The sequence below is a fragment of the Euphorbia lathyris genome, chromosome 4, assembly GCF_963576675.1.
Source record: "Euphorbia lathyris chromosome 4, ddEupLath1.1, whole genome shotgun sequence".
Lineage (NCBI taxonomy): Eukaryota > Viridiplantae > Streptophyta > Magnoliopsida > Malpighiales > Euphorbiaceae > Euphorbia > Euphorbia lathyris.
The window spans coordinates 68,043,564-68,065,940 of NC_088913.1; the positions used below are offsets into that span (position 1 = coordinate 68,043,564).

At 35.0% G+C, this 22,377-nt stretch overlaps 1 pseudogene; it reads right to left on the reverse strand.

Moving 5' to 3' along the window:
- Positions 1-7,415: 7,415 nt before the first annotated feature.
- Positions 7,416-9,840, reverse strand: LOC136226693 (heat shock cognate 70 kDa protein-like; annotated as a pseudogene).
- Positions 9,841-22,377: the final 12,537 nt, after the last annotated feature.

The following is a 22,377-nucleotide window of genomic DNA, read 5'->3' on the forward strand; positions in this document are numbered from 1 at the left end:
GTTCCATCATTTTAGACGTTAGGGGTAAAAATTACTCCTATATGTAAATATTAGGGTATTTTACATCTTATCCTTTTTATTTATAGTCTGGAAATCAAAAGATGAGATAAAGATTTTTTTTTTTGACGATGAGATAAAGAATTAAGTGGTGGAAATAACAAAAGAATAATGGTATTGGTTTAATAAATGTAAATGAGAAATTATTGTATGAGAGAAATTATAGGATCGAATATATTAGTAGGAATATATATATTTATCTAAGGTCCTGTTCTTTTTGACTGAAATTAAATTAAATTAAATTAACTTAACTTAACTGAATGCTACTGAACTTAACTTAACTTAACTTAACTTAACTTAACTTATCTACACCAAATAATTAACTGAACTTAACTGAACTGAACTTAACTTAACTTAACTTAACTTAACTTAACTTAACTGAATGCTGCTAAACTGAACTGAACTTACTTATGATGAAATTAAGTCAAAAAGAATAGGGCCTAAGAATATTAATATTAAAATTAAAGCAAATATTCTCTCTCTATGAGCTATGCAAACCCTATAACCTCTCCCCCGCCTACGCCGCAACCATCACCGCCAATCCCACCAGACCCCTCTGATGGCTCCTCCATAAACCAAGGATTGCTAGGTTCAGATTCCATGCCATGTGGACCACTAATGATTCTTTAAAGGGGGTAATTGCCAATCACTAGACTGCATCCCACATTTGTCTCCCTCCTACACAGCTATTATGTCATAAACTTCACACTCTTAGGCCTATTCTCAGGGAGTGGAATAAAAACGTGTTTGGCAGAATTGATTCTAATATCCACCTGGCAGAAGTTCATCTTGCCGATATTCAAAAGCAAATTTCTGAGCAAGGTGATTCTCCGAGTTGAGTAGTGTTCCTTATGCCGCCTGCTCCAATCTTGATTTATAACTTCTTCGGCATGAGATGATGTACAGAGAGCAAAGTCGTGTTAAGTGGCTTAAAGAGGGGGATAAGAACACTAGTTTTTTCCAAAGATCTGCTAAAGTTAGAAAGACTTGGGCCGACATTCATCATTTAAGGATCGATGATGAGGGTCCCACTTTCGACACGGCTAGATTATCAGATCATGTCATTGAATATTTCTCAAATCTCTTCCATAGTTCTAGGGATCATATCGATCTTTCTCCAATTAATGAGGTAATTCCCAACTTAGTAACTTCTTCGGAAAATGAGGATTTAATTTCTAAACCTTCCATTGAAGCTATTAAAGACACAATTTTTTCCATGGATCCTGACAGTGCCCCTAGTCCTGATGGTTTTGGGGGAAAATTTTATCGCTTCTTTTAGGATATTGTTGGGATCGATGTTTGCAGTATGGTTCAGGCTTTCTTTGATCATGGTTGCATCCTGCCTGGTTTAAACTCTAGTATTATGGTCCTTATTCCTAAAGTGGCTGAAGCTGACAGAATTAAAAAAATTCGTCCAATTGTGATGAGTAATTTTGGTTTCAAAATCACCTAAAAAATTCAATGGATCGCCTTGCAGTTATTGCTGCAAAGATTGTCTCTCCGAACCAGTATGGTTTCCTTAAAGGTAGAAGCATTCATTAGTGCATTGCCTTAGCTTCTGAGGGGGTTAATATGCTTGACAGAAAACGTTTTGGTGGTCACATGGCCTTAAAAATTGATATTCATAAGGTTTTTGATACTTTAGATTGGAACTTCCTCTTGGTTGTGTTGGATTCTTTTGGTTTTTCTCTCACCTTCAGGGATTGGATACTAAACATTATGGCATCTGCTCGTATTTCTGTGATAATTAATGGTTCTTGATATGGGTCAAAAACCCCTATCTTTGGGTACGGTTTTAGGACGGGTTTTAGCATTATTTAGTTAATAAGCGAGCATTTCTCGCATTTAAATGCTTTTGTGTGAGTTAGTTAGGAATTGGAAACGTTTTATTTATTTTTCGTTATTTAGGCTCGTTTTATGACCAATTTAGGCAATTACGGCCAAAATAGCATGCATAGTATAATTCCGTTATCTTTTGAAGCTAATTGGTCCGTCAAAAGTGGCACCAAACGAAGCGATTGGTGGGTCAATTTAGCCTTTGGACTAATGTTATCTGGAGTTTCTGTACGTGCGCAGGTATAAGTTCGGACGAAAAAAGGCATCGACGGCAGTCGGCAAGCACGCGGGGGCATACCGGGCAAAAATGCTCGACGAGCGGGCCTCCGTAGGCCATGCCTGCTCGCCGAGCAGGGCACTGCTCATCGCGAGTAGCGCCTGCTCGCCGAGCAGCTCGCCCTGCTCGGCGAGCAGACCTGCGGGAATTGGTCAACCAATTCCACCCCCACGATGCCACGACGGACCCCACGACTTCCTACCTGTATAAGGACACGAAAATAGGTCAAAAAGAGGGCCGAGCCACGCCTATAAATAGAGTTTTTTCAATGTAAATTATTATCTTTCGTTTTTGTAAATTATCTTAGCTTTCCCCTTGTAATTCCTCTCCATCTCCTCCATCCTCTTCGACCTCCATTGAAGCTCCTTCAAAGCTTTTCTCGAGGAATTATCAAGGTCCATCCTTAAGATTAAGTCGCCAGCTGTAGAGTAAACAGGTTCCCTGAAAGGTATTTTCGTATCTCCTTTTATCTTTCCTTGTTTGTACTCTTTGATACAGTTGCCGAACTTAGCTTATTGTATCTTGTGACATTTATCTTCGCCTTTAATAATAATTTAGCTCTTGTTTTGTTCTATGATTATTTGTCTAATCTCTGTCTTACGCTTTATTCAATTGGTTTAACTCATTCAAAAGCCCCAAAATCTAGTAGGCACATATTGCGAGCTGAATCTGACCTAGTCAGAGCCTAGGAGATTGACGACCTCTTAGTTGATTAAACGCCAATTTACTGAGCCTTAGACCTAGTTTCGGCCTTAGGGAATCACGCGCTAGGAACTTCAGGAGGGTAAGTAGGGTTAATCGCCTTGAATACAAGTGACTCATATTAGGTTTTTATTCAATAGACCTAATAATCTATCTTCATTATTATCGTTCATACCATGTTCCTTCGGATAATTGCATTAGTGAAAGATCAATTAGGAGTAGTTTAACTTAATTAGGGGTAGAGTAACTTAATTATGCATAGAATAACTTAGTTAGAATCAGATAACTTAGCTAGGATTAGCATAATTCAACCTAGGAGTAGATTAACTTAAACAAACAAACTCAAAACCCCTAAGCCTAGATAACACCTGAAACCGAGTAGCTCGATACTTGCAGAAATAAATCCTGTGGACGATAACCTGGACTTAACCAGAAATTTATTACTTGATAACGATGGGGTACACTTATCCCTTAGTGAGGCTTCTTCACGGAATCCGCATCAGTTCTCCAAAGGTTTACTTTTCTTGTTCTAGAGGGGTTAGACAAGGGGACCCCCTTTCTCCTCTGCTGTTTGACATTGCTGAGGATTTTTTCTCTCGTTGGCTTACTAAAATGGTAAGGGAGGGTACTTATTCTCCTATGTATTATTCTGGTGGAAATTCCTTTCCCTCTCATCTTCTTTTTGCTGATGACATGCTCATTTTTGGAGTGGCATCTTTGAGCAATGTGCATGCTCTCAAGGATTTTTTCCTGCTCTATGGACAGATATCCGGTCAGCATGTTAGTTGGGATAAATCTCCTATCTTTTTTGGTTCTCAGGTGAGCCCTATGAGGAGGGTTCGACTTGCTAATTGTCTTGGCTTCCGTTTGGAGTCTCTCCCCTTCAGTTACTTAGGAGTCCCTCTATTTAAAGGTGCTCCTAGGGCCCGTCATCTCAGCTGCCTTGCAGACAAATTTCTATCTCAATTTAGCAAATGGAAAGGTAGCTCTCTCTCCTTTGCAGGACGTTTAACTCTTATTAAGTCTGCTATTACTGGCTCTCTGGTTCATTCATTTTTTTATCTATAAGTGGCCAATGAGTTTGTTGAAAAAGCTCAATAGAAGTGTTAGGAATTTCCTTTTGACGGGTTATATTGATCAGAGGAAGTTAATCACGGTTCCCTGTCAAACTTGTTGCAAAAGTTTGGAGGATGGTGGATTAGGCGTTAAGGATTTTAGGATCTTTAACCAGGCTCTCTTGGGTAAGATGTGTTGGGAGTTAATTCAAGGCAACAGTTTTTCTATTTCTCTGATGAAGGCTAGATTTATGGTTGTCTCTGGTTTGCCTAAAGCTACCATTGATCCTTCCTCGATTTGGTCTTCCTGTAAGATTGTTTATTCATCCATTTGGGACCAGACCTTTTGGTGGATTGGACAGTCTTCATCACTCAATTTCTGGACTGATCGGTGGATCATTCCATCGGTGGCGGCAGATTGGGTCTTGATCACCAGGATAAACGTTCACGTTTTAATTCTATTGACGATTTTTTGGTCAATTCAGATTGGCTTGGATTAGGCACTCTTCCTTTGATTGTTCGAGACAACATTCGATCTATTCACAGGGGTAGAGATGATTTTGATTTATGAGTTTGGCAGCCCTCTACGAAGGGTATTTTCTCTGCCAAAGAGTACTATTCGATTATCAGTCCTTGTTCCTACTCGATGGACTGGTATAAATTTTTTTGGAATGCTCACACTCCCCCTTCTCGTTCCTTCACATCCTGGAGAGTTTTGCATGGAAGGGTTCCGACTCATGACCTTCTACATCGTCTAGGCTTCTCTTTTACCTCTCATTGTGTTCTTTGTGGTAAGGATGCTGAGTCCATTAACCACTTATTCATTAGCTGTTCTTTTGCAGATTCTCTATGGAGGGCCCTTGAGATTCATTTTGTCTGCGCTTTACCTCATCATTCCCAATTCATCCACTTCTTCAGCACTCTTCGTAGCATTTAGTTTGGCTCACAGGTGTCGATGATCTGGAGTGTTGCCGCTGTCTCTTGTATCTGGTTAATCTGGCACTGCAGGAATGAAGCAACCTTTAAGGAGGTTTCTCTTTCTAATCAACACTCGAAGATCACCCTATTTCGAATGATTCGAGAGTCTTTAGCCTCTTCTAAAGGTTTTTTCTCTTCGAGGAGAGATGCTGATATCTTATCCCATCTTCTGTCTTCTCCAAGGCCGCCTCCGGCTCCCAATATTATTCCAGTTCATTGGCTTAAACCTCCTCCGGGTTGGGTTAAAGTCAATGTGGACGGCTCTGCTTTTGGTACTCCTAGCGAGGCGGGAGCGTGCGGTATCTTTCATAATTATCGAGGCTTTTCCCAAAGGTTGCTTTGCTTTTTCTACCCCTCCTTCTTTTGCTTACATGGCTGAGTTGAGAGCCGCTATATTCGCAATTGAACTTGCTTGGGTGAAAAATTGGCATCAGCTCTGGGTTGAGTCAGACTCCATGTACGTAGTTAATCTGCTTCGACTTCGTTCCATGGATGTTCTTTGGAGTATTCGACAAGAATGGTTGCACTATCTCGGTATTTGTTCTAGGATGAACATTATTTTTACACACATCTTTAGGGAAGGAAATCGCGTTGCTGATACTTTGGCAAAATTTGGAGTCTTTTCCTCAGTGATCATTTGGTGGCCATCAGCTCTTGCTTTTTGTCACAGGTTTATCAATGATGACATCTGTAAATTTTTTCATTTGCGTTTTTCTTGACCTTTCCTAAACTTTTCTCGTTCCTCCTTATTTTTGTTTGTTCTCCTTCCTCTTCTCTTATTCAACACTCACCTTTTCTTTTATTAATATATGGCGGGTTTGTCAGTTCTTGGGCCATGGGTGCTCTCCGCGCTCAAGGTCTGTCTCGTCCCAATTTCTATAAAAAAAATGCCATACATGGCTTTTAGGATGTACATAAAGCTTTTTAATGATCTTTGAATGATATTAGTATATGGATGCATAATATTGGGTAGAAGTAAATAGTAACTATGTAAGATATTTTATTCAATATTGAAGATCATAATTTTTTATGATGCTTAAATATTATCTTGGATAATAATGTATATTGAAATACAAAAAGGCATTGTTTTCTAGTCAATGTCATTATGGTTATTTATTAAAAATTCATTATGAAAATAATATTTATGTGCAATAGTAACATTTATGGTTATGACCGTTATATATGATATTACTAAAACAACCATAATTAAAGTTCTATTTTGGGTTATTTTGAAATATAATATTTAATCGGTTTTATTTTTTGGCTGAGCTCATTTTAGAGTTCGGAAGCGATGTGAAGGAATTGCTAAGTTGATTCCAAGATGAACTAAAAACTCTATAGAGTCATCCCAACGAACTCAATATTTGCCAATGTGGTCAATGCAAACAAAGTCTTCCTTCACGAAGTCTGTTCCATGGATCAAGTCATTGATTCTCAAGGTAAGTAAACATAGCTTTTATGCCTTCTCACAATCTTTTAATAATGGACAAGGTATGATCCCATTTTTGGAGTTGTTTCAGTACATACATCATCTACATGAACACTGCATCACTGTCTTTTTGCACCTCCATTCTGTGTTTTCGAAAGCTTTTTATATATTCTTATGTGTTAAGCTCCGAAGTACATTTCTTAACCCTTCTTTAACTTACTCATCCTCAACAAAATTGGTGTCGGACCACCAAACTTCAACCGGTGATGAGTCCAAATTCAAAATCACAGAATTTGAGTTCAAATCCTTTGATGTTGAACCACATCATTCTATATTTTGGATTCGGTGGACTAATCTCTCTAGTAATGATCCTATAACATAAAGGAGCGGATAACGTACACGCCTCCATATCGGACAAAGATCCAAAAGCATATCTCCTAAACATCAACATTTTATCTTTACTTAATTTGCTCTTTACTTTCTTCATCACATTCGAGTCGGTCCTCACTGTTATTAATACCTTTGTATTCAAGCTAAAGGGGTACTTAAATTTGATACCTTTCACACAAGCAACATGAGCTACTCTCTTCCTCTTATTTGAATCCTTCCTCTTGTTATTTGAAATTGTCAATGGATTCGCAAAAGAAGATTAACGAGTTCGCAGAAAAAAAAAGAAGGAAGAATAAAAAGTTTCAGCTTTAATAGATCTAAATATGTAAATAAACCTTTGAATTGAGCCAATTTTATAATTTATCCTATATTTAAATGTATAACTAACTAACAATTGAATTTTCAAATAATTTAGAAGTTCAATTAAAAATGGCGAATTTAGTTTAGTTCGGTATAAAATTGAACAAAATCAACTTTTTGAAAATTAGAAACTAAATCAAAACGTAAATTAAAACTGAACTTGAACTGCACCCAGAATAACCAAACTCTATATTGTTTTAGTTTTAAATCAATCAATTGCAGATAGTAGTGATATCTTGGATATTAGGCCTTGGAATATTGTTTATGAAAATATCCAAACTTAATTGATTAAATTCGAAAAATAGAAACATAATTTTGTGTATAAATTAGAGTTGATTAATCAAGCAAAATCCATTAAACTGTATCACAAACAAAAGTTAATAAACACATACCACTAGTAGATAAACACATTCTAAGAACTTTAGCTAGCAAAAAATTGTCTAGCAGTGGGAAAAAACTCATCATCAGCACTAGCATTGGAAACATGGTCTTCCATCAAATCCGAGTTCATCTTGGCAATGACAGGATTGCATATGTTCTCTAGCTCCTTCATCTTATATCTTCAAACTCATCTGCCTGATGATCACCTAGCTGTTTTACTTCCAACCATTCAATAGCTTCTTCAATGGCATCCTCAATCTTCTTTTTCTCATCTGGGGCTAGTTTGCATCTCATCTTCTCATCTCTCATTGTATTCCTCATTTTATAGGCATACTTCTCCAATGCAGTATTAGCATCAATCTTCTTTTGAACTTCCTCATCTTCAGCCTTGTATTTCTCAGCCTCTACTACCATTTTATTAATCTCTTCCTTGGACAATTTTCCCTCGTCATAAGTGATTGTTATCTTGTTATTCTTCCCTGTTGTCTTCTCCTCAGCAGAAACTGTTAAGATACCGTTGGCATCTATGTCAAAACACACATTGATCTTAGGGACATTCCTTGGAGCTGGGGGAATGCCAGAAAGCTGAAATTTTCCAAGTAAATTGTTGTCTCTTGTTCTTTCACTCTCGCCCTCAAATACATGTATCCCGACACTGGTCATGTTGTCATTGGGAGTGGTGAATCCTCCCTTCTCCTTCTTTATAGGAATTGTAGTGTTCCTTGGTATCAAAACAGTCATATCACCTCCAATACCAGTTGCAATTCCAAGTGGCAGAGGGGTGACATCCAAGAGCTGAAGGTCCTGCAAGTTTCCACTTAAAATTGCAGCATGTACGGCTGCCCCATACGCAACAGCCTTATCTGGGTTTAAGCTCTTACAAAGCTCCTTCCCATTGAAAAATTCCTGCAACAACTGTTGTACCTTTGTAATCCTAGTAGAACCACCAACAAGAACCACATCATGGACACTACTCTTGTCCATGTTGGCATCCCTCAAACACTTCTCAACAGGCTCCATACACTTGGTGAAAAGATCCATGTTCAACTCCTCGAATCTGTCACGTGTAATGGTTGTGTAGAAATCAATACCCTCGAACAAACAATCAACCTCAATAATTGTCTGAACAGCAGACGAGAGAATCCTCTTAACCCTCTCTAAAGCAGTCCTCAATCTCCTAATAGCTCTAGGATTTCCAGAGATGTCTTTCCTTTTTTTTTTCTTGAACTCTTGAACGAAGTGGTTCACCATTCTGTTATCAAAATCTTCACCTCCAAGGTGGGTGTCACCAGCAGTGGACTTGACTTCAATGGTACCCTCTTCAATCGTAAGCAATGAGACATCAAAAGTACCACCACCCAAATCAAAGATCAATACATTCTTCTTTCCATCGATGCTTGCCTTCTTGTCAAGACTATAACCAATGGCTGCGGCTGTAGGCTCATTGATAATACGCATGACGTTAAGGCCAGCGATCGTACCAGCATCCTTGGTTGCCTTACGCTGAGAGTCATTGAAGTAGGCAGGGACAGTGACAACTGCATTTTTAACGGTTGATCCAAGATAGGCCTCAGCAATTTCACGCATCTTAGTAAGAACCATAGACGATATCTGCTCAGCAGAAAGCTTTTTCTCCTCACCCTTGTATGTAACAACAATCATAGGCTTATCACCAGGACCAGCAACTACCTTAAATGGCCAATGCTTCATGTCACTCTGTACAATGGCATCAGAGTATCTTCTACCAATCAACCGCTTCACATCTGTGACATGTATAGTTATAGACTGTAAGAGGACGAATTTTTTTGACTGATCAAACAAACAACACAAATATGTATCCGTTTGCAGAATACGTTATAAAATTAAACAATGAAACTAACGACTAACCCCAAATTGAGGGCTTTCTGATAAACCGAATAAGCCATTTGATTCCGAACGAAATTGAAGCAACAACGCGAAAAACAAAAAGCAATAGAATTTAAACTCGATTCACACTCAATTAAGTAGGTGCAGACAGAAAGAAAAATAAGAAATTAGATAGGAAGTACATACCGAAAACAGTATTGATTGGGTTCATAGCAACCTGATACTTAGCAGTATCGCCGACCAGACGCTCAGTATCAGTGAAAGCAACATAAGAAGGAGTCGTTCGGAACCCCTGATCATTCAGTATGATCTCTACTTTGCCATGTTGCCAAACGCCGACGCATGAGTAGGTGGTTCCGAGATCGATACCGATCGCTGGTTCTCCTTTTCCGACCATCACAGCAGAATTCAATTCTATCTATAAATTACAGAATTTTCAATGCTATTTATATGTAAGTATAGAGTTTTGGTCGAAGCCAGTTATTTAATGTCCATGTTTGACCTTTCGTTTCTCTCCATTTCCCGCCATGTAGAAGGTTATTCCTGTTGGAGATAATATTCTGGATTATCTGTACACGGATAATACTCTAGGTAGTTTGATATACTTAGTCTCTCATCTCATCAGTAGTATATTAGGTTTATACCTCCTCTAATATATATATATATGGGAAAATTACAAAATTGGGTCAAATGGGAGGTCCATTTACATATTTAACTCATAATACCCCTAACCTTCTCACTTCCCACCACATCGCGAACGGCCGCTCGCTCCCCCCATCTCCTTGGTTACGCGAAAAGTTGCTCCTACATTAATGATTTGAAGACTTTTGATCTTCCTTTCTTCCTTTAAATTGCACAAAATCTGCACCATTTCGTCAAAATCACAATGAATTTCTCTTTTTCCTCTCTTCATCTCTTGATTCTGCAACTTCCTAACCCTAAAAAACGAAGCTATGGTTCTTCATCTTCCTGTTCATTACTTGGTTTCTTTTTTCTTGTTACCATGTTAGAAATGGTTATTCTACGTTATTTTCTTCGTTTTCCCCATGTTATCATATTGTTATTGTCGCTTTTGGGGGTGAAAGGTGCGAAAAATATAAGTATCTGTTGTTTTTTCTGCGTTTTTTCATGAATACACTTCGCAATCGATGGTTTCGCGAAGCTTTGCGAAGAGAAAGAGCCTGGAAAGTGACGATCTACTTCGTGAATCGATGATTTCGCGAAGATCTGCGAAGAGAAAGAGTCTGAAACATTTGGATCTACCTCGCGAATCGATTAGTTCGCAAAGTCTGCGAATAGATCCTCACGTTTCAATCCTCGCAGACTTCGCGAAAGCATCGATATGCGATGTAGATCGTCACGTTTCAGACATCGCATACCTTGCGAAAAAATCGATTAGCGAAGTAAAATCACCTCTTTCCCTGCACATTTACATTCGCATGCTTCGCTAATCCTCATTTCGCGAAGCCAAAATCGTCTTTGTCGCTGCCTAACACGATTAATTTTTTCTGTAGGTGGTTGAATACGTAACATCCCTTTTTGGAAGGCGGCGTACTGGGCTGCAGGGGAGATGATTTTCCTTCTTGTATAGGGATGAACTTCCCCAAGATTGACACATTCACTCCTGAAATGGTTAGTTAGGAGAGATTGTGCCAATCTTGGGGTGCACCATGGGACACGTCAATCCTATGGTTCCAATCTTCAAAGTGAACCTAACTAATCCGGTACCAATTTTAAATCGGATAAGTAATCTTGGTGTGCACCGTGGGACACATCCATCCCACGGTGCACACCAAGATTACTCATTCGATTTAAAATTGGTACTAGATTAGTTAGGTTCACATTGAAGTGCTTTGTTAGGAGTTTATTGTGGCAATCTTGTTGTAAATTTTGATAATGTTATGATTTTAATGTTAGAATCCGTTGTTGTTTGCCATTTTTTGTTATATACCACTTCGCGAATTAGCTACAAAACATATCCAGGCTTCGCATATGCGAACTAAATTCATCAAGTAAACCAAAATTTAGCTTCGCAGGCTTCGCATATGCGAACTAAATTCATCAAGTAAACCAAACTTTAGCTTCGCAGGCTTCACATATAAACCCAAACATTAGCTTCGCATAATATGGAATCTGCGAAGTCAGCCGGGAGGGGGCGAGACGCGCGTAAATATTGAGGGTATTATGGAAAAGTCACACAAAATCAGTTTAGATATGTAATAGGTTGAGTAAATGGGTTAAATATGTAAATGGGCCTCCCATTTGACCTAGTTTTGTAATTTTCCCTATATATATATATATATATATATAGGGGAGGGATCAAGTGAGAACCCTCCCTTAGGTGAGGACACTTTGATAGGTGAGAACCACCTAAAACTACACCGTTTTATTCATTTCAAAACCACCTGCTACTCTAATGATAAAATCGCGCAATTCACTCACAGCAAAATCACGAACAAAAATCGCTCAAATCCCTCACATCCTCTCCATCATCGTTCTTCATCAGCGATCTCCATCAGCGATCTCCATCATCGTTCTCCATCATCGTTCTTCCATCATCGTCAATTAGATCGACCTCCTTCCTCATCGTTCCGTCATTAAACACTCCAAAAATAATATGAAATCGCAAATCAGATTAAGAAAAAACGATTTACAGTCAAAGAAATAGCATCAATCAGGTAATTTTATCTCCAACAACTATAAATGAATATTAAATTGTGTTCTGTTTTTTATGTTTATAATTATTCAGAAATTGCTTAAATCTGAAACAGATTGGAAATCATTCAGATTCTATTCCGAAACAATGGAATTGAATGAAATAATAGACAATGATCTACAGGAGAATGATGATAACCATGAAATTTCTCTGTCTTCAACTATTTAAAGAGGTACATGTGTTCTTCGTAATTTCTCTGTTCTTCATAATCTAAAAAATCTTGTTCTAAATAATTGTTCATGTGTTCTATAGATAATAGTACATATTATTCGTTTTTTATTTATAATTAGTTGTAAAAATTGTTGAAAAAATAAAATTGAGTATATTGAAATATAGAGTTCATTACGTTCTTCAAACTGTACCTCATGTTCTAAACAATTGTTCATATGTGCTATATATTATCACATATGTTCCAAAATTGCACTTAAATGCAGTGTCAAATGAAGAGCAGCCAAATGATTCTTCCACTGCAATTATATCCTACACTCCACAAGTAGAAATTGTGCTGACTCCTGGAGGAACAAAAGAATGGAAGCCATGTTGCTCTCCAAAAAAAATACCTATTGTAGGAACAAAATTTAATACTATTGATGAGGGTATTGAATTTTACAAAGCATATGCCACTGAAGCATGATTTAATATTAGAAAATCTACAGTTAAAAAAAGGAAGAACACAAATGTTGTGATTTTTCAATACTGTTTGTGCAATAAAGCAGGCCATAAGCAGAAAAAAAAATGTTGAAGATACTGAAGGACAAAAACCGAGAAGAAGATTAATCACACGTGTTGGATGCCAAGCACAAATTGTTTTAAAGTACTACAATGATGGAAAATATATTGTCTATCGTTTAAAAGAGGAACATACACACCCACTTTACAGTCCACGCTGTATGAAATTTCAAAAACAGGGAAGAAAACTGACAATACTACACAAGAAGTTGATTGTTGATAATTCTAAGGTGAGTCATATTCTAAATTTACTTTCCTAACAACATCTACAATGTTTTCAAATTGTATTTACTTTCTTTATAAAATCTGTTCATATGTTTTGTGTAGATGAATGTCAGACCCGTAAGAACATATAGACAAATAAAAGAAAATGTTGGAGGATACAACAATATAGGAGCATCTAAGCAAGATTTCAAAAACTTTCAAAGAGATTTAAAGGCTTACATTTATGAGTCAGATGCCCAAATGTTTATTGACATTTTCAGCAAGAAAAAACTTCTATGGTCTGCTTTTTTTTTCGACTTTGATATGGATGAAGACGATCATCTCTGCAGAGCTTTATGGGCAGACCCCATTTGTAGAAAGAATTATGCCCTATTTGGTGATATGGTATCTTTTGACACAACATACCAAACAAACAGGTATTATATTATATGTACCAATTTCGTATAGCAATGTTCTAAATATTTATTGGCATGTTCTAATATCCTATTGGAATGTTCTAAAATCTTAATCTTATATTCTTAAAAAGTTTTCTTATTTACAAATATTTGTATATTATTTCCACAAATATAACATGATATTTGGCCCATTTACTAGAGTAGACGACCACAAAAAATGTGTTACGTTCGCTGCTTGTTTCATTGCTAAAGAAGATATTGCATCATTTGAGTGGGTTTTCAAAACGTTTCTTAACGCAATGGGAAGCAATGAACCTACTTGATTAATAACAGATCAAGATCCAGCAATGAAGATCGCAATAAAAAATGTTTTCCAAAAACAGAACATAGATTCTGCATGTGGCACATTATGAAAAAGATGAATGATAAATTAGGTAAGCCTTCTAAAGCTTTGTTTACAATTAAAAAATTTATTGCTTGATTGTTCTACTATATGTTTTGATCAGGTATTAAATTGTATGTTCCAATATATTATTGGCATGTTAAAAATATTTGTATATTATGAAGATACTTACTGGTTTTTTTAATAGGTCGTGCAATTATGCAAGAAACAAATTTCTTAAAAAGGATTCAACCAATTGTTTGGAGTGTTGAGATTGAACCTGAAGAATTTGATGAAAAATGGAAAGCAGTTATTTCAGAGTTTAATTTGGAAAAACATGAATGGCTATGTCAAATATTTGAAATCAGAAAAATGTGGATTCCAGCATACTTCAGGGACTTATTCCTAGGAGGAATTATGAGAACTACATCAAGGTCGGAGAGCGAGAACAACTTTTTCACTGCTTTTACAAATTCTCATTTAAGTCTTGTAGGATTTTATTTGAGATTTGATAGTGCAATGGATGCACAAAGGCATAACCAAGCTCACAATGACAATGATGCCAAACATAAAAAACCTGTATGCAAAACACCAATGGGTATTGAAACACATGGAGCTGATGTTTATACAACTACTGTCTTTTATGAGTTTCAGGAAGAGGTTTATAATGGTTCTTTCTTTTGTGGAATAGACGGATTCTATAAACAACCTCCTTTTGAAATTTACACTATCAAAGAGCAAAGGACATCAAAAAACTTTCAGGTTATATACAGCAGCATTGAAGACGAAACAAAATGTTCGTGCAAGAAGTTTGAAAGACAAGGCTTACCATGTAGACACATGGTGTGGGTTTGGAAGGCAAAAATGCTTGAATCAATTTCTAACAGGTATGTGCTTAACAGATGGACTACATTAGCAACAAGTCAAAAAAACATCAATCTGCACGGAAATCTTATGGAAGAATGTGCTGCTACAATTGATAAGAAAACATTGCTGAATCAACTATGGTCAGAGATTAATGTTTGTGTCTATTTAGCTCAAGGTAATGAGGAAAATATAAAGGATCTTGTGAAGAAGTTTCAAGGAATCAGAATGGATTTAGAAGCTAACATCACTCAAAAAGACACTGAGAAAAACAGAACTCTTACAAAAAAATCAAGACATTGAAATGTTGATTGGAACTAGTGTACCAACTGAAATTAATGTCAAAGCACCAAAAATATCAAAGAACAAAGGTACACGTGTACATATTCCAAAAGGAAACAGTGATAAAAGATTGAAGAGTGAATGAGAGAAAGTTGTTGAGGAAAACCAGAAAAAAAGAGGTTATGCAGAGTTTGTAAACAGTTTGCTAACCATGATAGCAGAAACTGTCCAGAAAAAGAGAACAACTAATCTCTTATATTGTTTAGAACATATGATATATTTTTTAGAACATATGATACATGTTTTAAAACAACGATTTAATCTTTCCAATATACAATTTATTGTCACAGAATTATTTTTTTCTATGTAAGAAGCTGAAAATTTGTTATTTTTATTTCTCTAAATTTTGTTATTTTTATTTCTCTATCTTTTTACCCGTATTTCATTCAATGACATAATTATCATATTTCAAAGTATTATAACTATAATAATTATTTCATGTTCCTCTATCTTTTTATCTATATTCCATCCAATTTATGACATGTGCCATAATTATCATATTTTAAGTATTATAAATATGATAATTATGACATGTATCATAAATCTTGATGACAAAATGAATCTAACATGTTTATAGTGGATCTAAACATGTATAGCAGTAAAATTTAACTTCAAGCTTCTCATGCTATTCTGATGAATTTCCATATGATTACACATTTTGTTAAACAAGCCTCTAAGCTGCATACTTTTCCACTCTAAACAAATATATCCAATCTACACTTCATTGCTGTTATCAAAATCGTGTATGTTCCAAAAAATATGTTTTATGTTCCAAATAATATGTCTTATTTTCTAACATATATAACACGTTCAAAAATAAAACACAAACTTTGCCAACAGAAACTTCTACAACATATTTTTCAAAAATTACAATAACTATCCCATATATATTACAAATTATAACTAACTGAACTAATAATACTTGTACAAAAAATATTCTAAAATTCCAAAATACAATGCTAGAAATATTTACAGCAATTACATAATATAAAATTATTTTATTTGTTCATTCTTCCATTTTAATGTCTTCTCATTAACAACAACAACTTCTTTGTTTCCAGAATCTGACAAAATCCTCCAACAGTACTAAACTCTAAAATTCTTCAACTGATCAACCTGCAATATTACAAAATCAATATTACTAACATTCTCAAAATAATAACATCAGCATATCATAAAAAAGATTTAAAAAAAACTCACATTGTTATCTCCAACTCCAATATCCCATTTATTAACATCTTGTCCAAAATATAATTCAATATGCTTCATAAGGAAAACACCACAATCATCATTATTGGTTGAGTCTTTCCACTTCAACTTCAAATGTCTTGCACTATAAGCACTGATATCATTCAAACTCTCAGGGCTTTCTCTTTTAATATAAAATGAATATGCTTTCACCTGGAAAACATAAAACATCTTATCAATATTAGAACATATCACCAACTATTCAAAACATACAGTTAGTTTTTGCCAACATGACAATAAATATATAGAACACAATAACAAAACTAAAAAACAGTTGAGTAATATTACCAAAGCCTTTGGAAACCCCTTATATTTACTACAAGGTTGTACACCTTTCTCTAGAGCCTTATTATCAATAACGTCTATCTTTCCAGTAAAATGGTTGATAACAAAAAGATAGAAATGTGCAGCATAAACAACCGGAAAGAACACCTAAAAAGATAAACTATTAGCAATCATAATAATTTCAAACAAAAATTACAGTAAAACACAATTTACTTTTAATATAATTACCAAGTTATAACTCTGTAAACTATCTACTTTAGCCTCACGAAGTTCATAACTAATCCTCTCAAAAAAAGCATTGTGTCTTTCGCTGTACTTAGTAGTTCCAGGAACTCCATTATCAGTACATAGTAACGCCTATACAAAAATACAACTTTCATATTAATATAATCCAATTTCTTTTTAACAAAAAAATATATCAAAAAATAAAAACACATACAAATGGTACAGTAGAGAAGAAGAATCTATGCACAGCAGTTTGACCCCTGCTCTTCCTTTCACAATTCAATATTCAAGACCATGCATCAACGACATTACAAACCAAATGATTCTTTCCTGACAAGGTCATAATCTCCTCTCTATTGATTATGGACAAACAATCACTATACAATAACTCACTTCAAAAAAAGCAAACAGAATAAAATAAAAACAATAAGTATATCTTAAAGAAAAGTCAAATTAACACAAACAACATTCAATTAAGATCTTATTATGGGTCTCCAGTACAAAAAGCATATTCCACCAACATTCTCCTCGAACCAAACATATTCTTTAGTAAATGCTCAGACTCAAGCAAAAATGGAGACTGTAGATATACATGCAACTTTGAAATCCTTTTTGCACGATTTCCAACACCACTTTCTTGCGCTTTCTCAACTACATCTTTGTCTACTCTCCTATTAACAACATAAAAAAAATAACAAAAGGGGAAAAAATTAACCATGTTCCGAAACAGAAACCACATACTCTTAAATTCTATTCTCATGTTCTAAAATATAAACCATATGTTCCAAAAACACATACAAATGATCTAAATTACAAAAATTCTTAAATATCACTTACATTGCATTACTAGCAGAAACATCATCAGCAAAGCAGTCATCAAGTCCAGTAACTCCTACTCTAAACACTTCTTCCACAAACTCTTTCCGAACTTCATCCAAATCAAATTGACTATATTTCATACCACACCTACTTTTCCACTATAAAATATAAAAAAATTAAAACCATAAAACAAACTATAATTTCAAAATAATGCAACAAAACTTTTATTATAAGTGCATTATACATTTTCAGCAAACTTCAAATCATTGTCCATCACAATATCTCTCATGTACCGCATTACAAAGAACCCACATGTTTTATGATCTTTCTGCTCTAGCACACCCTACAACACAACAAGCACAACATTAAAATCATGTACATCAATCTAACCTTTACGTTCTAAACAATTTCACACATGTACAAAACCAATATACAAGTTAAGAGTTACCAAAAGTGCAGTCCATTTGACTTTAATTTGATCATTCTCATAGTATAATAGAATAGCGCTGTTAAAATGAAATTCATTAAAATCAGGTACATAATCTTAATCTTAAAGCATAATTATATATCAAATAAACTATAAAACAAAATATAAACAAAAAACATACTCATTCACAACATCCATCCATACATCTGCCTTTGGCAAACGTCTTCTTAACGGATCCAACCAATAAGCTCTAAAATTCATCACATCGATAACTGACAACGTCCAGTGTCCACTAAAAATAATACTATTATTATTTCAAAATAAAAAAAACTTACAAAAATATTAAATAAAATAACTAAAATATTCATACCCTGTATTATATGGACACAAAAAGATAGACTTATCCATCGTGGACATCTTCAATCGATTCATCAACTCATATGCGCGTTGGCTTACTGTTTTAGTATTTCCAATTGAATAAGTGTAATGAGGATCAACAAAATAAAACAATTTGTCCATTCCTCTTTTCTTCAACAAATTAAACAAGTAGCTATATAAAAAGACAAAAGTACATAGTAAGAATCAACTACAACTAATATAAATAAAACTATAATATTTCAAAAACAAAATACCTCATATAGAAAATTATAACGTTGCAAGTTATCTCTTCCATATGAACCATAGAATATATATCCTGCCTCAACAATAATGTTTTAGCAGCATGTCCAAACAATTCTTCACCAACAACATAGCTAACAAAATTGCCTTTCACCAACTCCAAATTAGCCCATTTGCACAGACTCTGTAACTTATCTGGAATATTTCTAGGCAAAGCTTGCAAATCTACATCCACCGCATCTTGTATCTCCACGTTATCAACTTCATCATCAACAACAAACCTGTTGACAAAACAAACCACCTTAAAACATAAAAAATGAATAAGTTAATCAGAAACATAAAACGTATGTCCTAAACAATAAGGCATATGTTCTAAAATATAACAAACATTAAAAAACATAAACAAAATATAAAATAATTCTTATCACATACATTACTTCAGGCTCAGAATTATTCTTCACATCTGCAACATCCACTTTCTCAACAAATTTTTTTTCTTGTGTAGATCCACCTTCAGCTCCAACAAAATCATGCAACTCTTGACTCAACAAATTAAAATTTGGACAAGAATATTTTTCTTCAGATTTCTTCATTGGAGTTTCACTTTCTCTCTGATCTTTCTTCTCTCTTTTTATTCTTTCAACTAAAGCATCTATCTCATCAAAAAATTCAGAATTAAGATAAGGATGACTATCTTGACTAGACAAATCACATTCAAAATCTCCAGTCATTCCTCTATCTTTTTTACTTTCAGTTTTGTTCTCATTAACAACTTCTTCTTCCCCTCTTTCCCTTTGAGTAACTGGATCTTCATTGCCTCGAGTATATTTACTCCATAAACTCTTGATCACATTACCCATCTCAACGTTTGTACCATCTTCACCAAAAACAACATTAGCTTCTCTCAACATACAGTACATTTCATTAACTTTAGAACCCAGTTCTTTAGCTAATGATTGGAACTTAGTAAGAAATTCCTGCATATACAAATCCATAATAAAAAACAGGGCAAGTTATAAATAATAGTAAGCATGTTCTAAAATTTAATAAGCATGTTCTAAAATTTAATAAGAATGTTCTAAAATTTAAAAACAAAGGGAAAGTTGTAATAACGTACAAAAATTTCTGCTGGTCCACTAGAAGAAGCTTCTCCACATTCCTTCCTATTGCCTCCTTCAGCATCTTGATTATCTTCATTCCTATTCGCTTCTTCTCTTTGCAAATTTCCTTCATCCCCATCCATACTTTCTCTTACCAAATTTTCTCCTACCAATATTCTCTTTAACACAATCCCACTTCCAAATCCCCTCAACTTCTCCAAAGCCATCCTCTTTTGAATTCGTTCTTTATTCCAAACAGATATCAATGGATAATCTCTTGGATTAACAACATTAGCTCGTTGAAGCCTATCAAAATAACTTATCTAGAAAAAAATAACAAAAATGAACAAGTTATACACAAATTAAAAAATAAACAACCAACAAATATTGTCAAACACATAATCAAAAAAAGAAAATTATACTTACCAACAAGAAAGGAAGGGGGCCTGTGAAAAAAGTAGGACTCCTTTTCCAATCACTGACAGAATCCAACAAATGCTTATATGCAAAAGAACACCAGTCCAAATTTGCAATCTCATTAACTGTTGGGGTTTAGTGTCCTATAGACAATTGTTCTAGGATACAAACTTAATGTAAATGAATTGTTCTTTATATCATTTGTTTAATGAGATATATGTTTTATAACTATATAAAGGCAATCCCTTTTAAGCACTAAATAAAGTCTAATAAAAGGAAATCCGTAAGTTTATTTAAAGTGATTATAAAGTGTTCATACAAGCATGAAGTGAGACAAAATTTTATAGTAAACTGATAAACTTAAAACCACCCCAAGTCAAGTGATATGTTTGGGATTGACATATCACTGTTGAGACTTGTATGTAACAATGTCTTCTGTCCAACAGAAAGTTGATCTCATAAGCTTCATATATACAGATATCTGGACAGTTACATAGATCCGATGAAACGTTGTTCATTAGGATTGAGGATCCGATTTGAGATAACAGGATGGGTAGATTCATCCTTGTCACCTGTTCATCTCATTGGTATTAATAGGTATAACTAATTCTCAGACTCAAAGGAATATTAATTGGTATTCTGGATTACGGAATGTGATGCTTTGACTCTGGTGTAACACGATCCTTAACAGAGATGACTCTGGGGTGTGAACAGTAGATGTTGGGTATCACAGGAAGTAATTGCGGAGTCGTTATATATTGGATTGAGCATTTATCACACCCGATAAATGGGAGATACATCCATGGATCGCTTGTGGAAGACTCGACTCTAAATCCTTGCAAGGTGATAGCTTAAGAGTAAGAAATACAGATTTCGCTTAACCTATCTTTTTGAGTTGACTTGGGCGTGTACAAGTAAAACGAACGTCTCGCTATATGTGACTTGACATCACCCATAGTCATAAGATTCAGTTCAAGGATGTAGTTGATGAAGGATCGAATTATACTGTAACTAATACGGAAAGGTTAACGACAGAATCAACCTGTCTTCTTATAGCTCTGGGGGAATGATTATGGACTTGCTAATCACATACTCTGTACATCATTCCGTTATGTAAAGATTAAATATAATTCTTTGAAAATTAATTTAATAACGTTGCATACGGCTAGAAGCAATAAGAACCTAATGGATCACACATAAGACTTGGAACCTTAAAGAGAGATAGATGTTAATTAATTGATAGAAGCCCAATTGAGCCCAATAAGGCCCATGGATATAAGGGGGTCGAAATTCATGTAGTGATATACATGAATAATTAATTTGATTTTGTTAATCCTAATTAGATTATGAATATGAATTAAATTAATTAAGAGATAATTAAGTTAGGAGTTTTAATTAGATTAATATACTCTTATTATTATCCAATAAGGTTATTATTATTATCCTTAATATATTAGATATATAGTGAGATAATAATTATGAATTCTATTCCGAATGGAATTCCTATTCAGTAACCTAATTCTATCTAACTAGGGATTAGATACAAGAGATTATAAATACCCATTCCCTTGAAATTTTCGAAATCCAAGCAAGCCATACCCTACTTGTGATTTTCGAAATTCACCTAGTCCAAGAGAGAGAAAATTCGACACCCCTAGTTCGAGGACGAGATTTCTCTACGGCTTCGTTTGATCAATTAATTTTCATCTATTTCTTTTATCCTTGATCTTGTGTTGATTAGTTAGAGGCAATCTACTTTGGTTCCTATTCAACGGTTGATACTAAATTAATCTTTCCGTGTTTTATTTCGTGTTTGGGAACTCGAAGAAGAAAAACAAACAAAAGGGAGAAATTCGTTTTACTACTCCTACATCAGGTCAGTTCACGATTTCGCGGATTCCCGGAGATTGAACCGTCTGATCGTCGCGATTTTTGGACAGGAGCTTCTAGACATATTCTTCCACGTTTCCATCGAAGGGATTGTCATTCGGAGGTCTGGAAGGTCTGTTTCGTATAGGGGCAGATTGGTAGACAGTTTCTATCTTTTTTGAAGTTGTGGGCACTTCGTTTGCAACGGTAGATAGAACTTCTAAAAGGTATTTCTTCTTATCCTTCTTTATATGAAATAACGGTTAACGGATCTTGTGGTTAAATGGAAATAGGTTAAAATTTTTATATTTCCGCTGCTATACCTTAGCCTAATTTCTAACAGTGGTATCAGAGCCATCGTTAAATCCGTTATTTCAGTATTGAA